Source organism: Trichechus manatus, unplaced genomic scaffold (assembly GCF_000243295.1).
Source record: "Trichechus manatus latirostris isolate Lorelei unplaced genomic scaffold, TriManLat1.0 scaffold00108, whole genome shotgun sequence".
Lineage (NCBI taxonomy): Eukaryota > Metazoa > Chordata > Mammalia > Sirenia > Trichechidae > Trichechus > Trichechus manatus.
In genome coordinates, this window is record NW_004444044.1 from 3,150,398 (window position 1) to 3,154,020 (window position 3,623).

Sequence of the window (3,623 nt, forward strand, 5' to 3'; positions counted from 1 at the left end):
TGTCTTGGAAGTCCTAGCTAAAGCAATAAGGTAAGAAAAAGAAATAAAAGGCATTGAAATTGGCAGAAAGAAGTAAAACTATTCCTATGCAAAGATGATATGATCCTATACGCAGAGAACCCAAATATTCCACAAGAAAACTACTGGAACTAATAGATTCAGCAGAGCAGCAGGATATAAGATCAACATACAAAAATCATTTGGATTCACCAACACAGAGAACTTAGAATAGGAAATCAAGAAAACAATACCATTTATAATAGCCCCTAAAAAGGTAAAATACGTAGGAATAAATCTAACCAGGGACTTAAAAAACCTATAGAAATAAATCTACAAAACATTATCGCAAGGAACCAAAAGAGACCTACATAAATGGCAAAACACACCATGCTCACGGAGACAAAGACTCAGTATTGTGAAAATGTCAATCCTACCCAAAGCAATCTACAGATATAACACAATCCCAATTCAAGTACCAACAGCATTCTTTATTGTGATGGAAAAACTAATCATCAAATTTATGTGGAAAGGAAAGAGGCCCCAGGTAAGCAAAACATTATTCAAGGAAAAGAACAAAGTAGTAGGCCTCACACTACCTGATCTTAGGACCTACTATACAGCCATGGTAGTTAAAACAGCATGGTACTGGTACAATGACAGACACATAGGCCAGTGGCACAGAATCCAAAACAGAATTGTATATCTATCCCTCTACAGTCAGCTGATCTTTGACAAAAGGCCAAAATCCACTAAATGGTGAAAAGACAGTCTTTTCAACAAATGGTGCTGGCAAAACTGGAAGTCCATCAGTAAAAAAATGAAACAGGACTCATACCTCACACCATACACAAAAACTAACTAAAAATGAGTCAAAGACGTAAACATAAAACCTAAAATGATAAAGATCACGGAAGAAAAATTAGGAACAACACTAGGGACCCTAATACATGGCATAAATTCAATAGAAACCATAACTAACAATGCACAAACACCAGAAGATAAACTAGATACGTGGGAACTCCTGCAAATTAAACACTTACGATCAAGAAAAGACTTCACCAGAAGAGTAAAAAGAGAACCTACAGACTGGGAAAAAAAATTTTGCCTACGACATATCCAACAAGGGTTTAATCTCTAAAATACCTGAAATATTTCAACACCTTAATAACAAAAATACAAATAATCCAATTTAAAAATGGGCAAAGGATATGAACAGGCACTTCACCAAAGAAGACATTCAGGCCGCTAACAGACACATGAGGAAATGGTCGTAATCATTAGCCATTAGAGAAATGCAAATCAAAACTACAATGAGATACCATCACACCCTAACATTACTGGCATTCATCAAGAAAAAACAGAAAATATCAAATGCTGGAGAAGTTGTGGGGAGATTGGAAATCTTATGCCCTGCTGGTGGGAATATAAAATAATACAACCACTATGGAAAACTATATGGTGCCTCCTTAAAAAAGCTAGAAATAGAAATACCCTATGATCCAGCAATCTCACTCTTAGGAACATATCCTAGAGATATAATAACCATTACACGAAGAGACATATGCACACCCTTGTTCATTGCAGCATGATTCACAATAGGAAAAAGATGGTATGATCATTAAAGTTGTGTGCCAACTTGGCTGGGCCATGATTCTCAGAGGTTTGGCAGTTAGGACATAGTTTGCAGATTGTATGATGATGTGATCACTTCCATGATGAGATTTGATAAAATGTGATCACCTCCGTGATGGGATCTGCTGAGAGTAGCCAATCAGCTGAAAGGAAGATTCCTTGGGGATGTGGCCTGCATCTAACGTAATTGGACTTTCTGGCAAGGCTTGTGGGCTTTTGCTGGTTGTGGATCCTGCAGCTGACTCCCGTTCATCTGACTTCTGGTTTTTGGGACTTGAGCTAGCAGCTTAGCTGCTGTCTTGCTTGCTGAACTTGGGATTTGATAGTCTTCAAAGCCTGTGAGCAAGAGCCCTGCTGTCTGACCTGTCGATCTTGGGTTTGCCAGCCCCTGTGGCTACATGAATCAGGAGAAGCCACCAGCCAAAGCCACGGATTTGGGATGTTCCAACCTCTAGAACTGCATGAGCCATTTCCTTTATATAAATCTCTCTAGGTAAATATGTATACACCTTACTGGTTTTGCTTCTCTAGAGAACCCAGCCGTCAATAAGTTGTACACTTATAAAAAGTCAAATTGGCAAAAGTTGTGTGATAGACATTGTTATGGATTGAATTGTGTCCCCCAAAAATGTGCATCAACTTGTCTAGGCCATAATTCCCAGTATTGTGTGATTGTTCACCATTTTGTCATCTGATGTGATTATTCTATGTGTTATAAATCCTACCTCTATGATGTTAATGAGACAGGATCAGAGGCAGTTATGTGAATGAGGCAGGACTCAATCTATAAGATTAGACTGTATCTTGAGTCAATCTCTTTTAAGATATAAAAGAGAGAAGCAAGCAAGCAGAGAGACAGAGGGACCTCATGCCACCAAGAATGAAGAACCAGGAGGGGAGCACTTTTTTGGGACACTGAGTCCTTGTGCTGAGAAACTCCTAGACCAGGGGAAGATTGATGGCAAGGACATTCCCCTAGAATTGACAGAGACAGAAAGCCTTCCCCTGGAGCTGGCACCCTGAATTCAGACTTCTAGCCTCCTAGACTGTGTGAAAAAAGATTTCTCTTTTTTAAAGCCATCCACTTGTGGTATTTCTGTTATAGCAGCCCTAGATAACCAAGACAGATGGAAACAACCTAAGCGCCCCTCAACAGATATATGGATAAAAATTATGGCACAGGACTTCCGGGCAACAGGGCACTGTAGTCAGAAGCACCACACCATCCCTCCACAGCAAAGATCAGAAAAACGAAGTCCAACAGTCACAAGTCAATCCTGAAACCCTAACCATCAAATGAAGAGAGAAAGAACTCAGCCAAGCACTGAATGGAATAAGAAACTGACTAAGAACAGAGCATGAGGAGAGATACATGCAGAGGTCCCCTATCAGCTACCGCAGCACAGATCCGCCATCTTGGACTCCTATCAGAGATCAGCTAACAGGAGGTATGAGAAAGCAGCTTCACGGAGCTTCCAGCAGGAGTCAGAACAACTGGTAACCCATGATATAGGTTTTCCCACACCCCCTCCCCACGCTTCTTCACCCCCACTTAGCCTCCTCTGCTTCCTGCAGCCACAGTCTATTGGCTGGGAAGCATAAGCTTCCCCCCAGTGCCACTTGGATACCACTCACCCACACGGGCCAGCTCCCCGAGTGTCATTTGTTGGCTGCTGGTGTTGCTTTTTTCCGCTTCTTTAGTTTTCTTCCTTACCTCGTACCACCTCCTGCTCCTTTCTCTCAAATACCTGGCTCTGTGCGTCATGTTTGCTTCTTCCTGAAGGGCTGCAAGACACCGCTCGACTGTGCGGCTGCTTTCTGGCCCATGCCGCCACGCCAGTGGAACCCCCGGGGCTTTTTTGTTTGTTTGTTTACTCTGATTTGTTCTGTTTTGATTTGTTTGTTTTCTTTTTCTTTTCTTGGCTTGGGAGCCCCTTCTGGCCGGGCAGTGCTGTGTGGCTTAGAAGCTAGTCCCTTACTCTGTGCAGAAA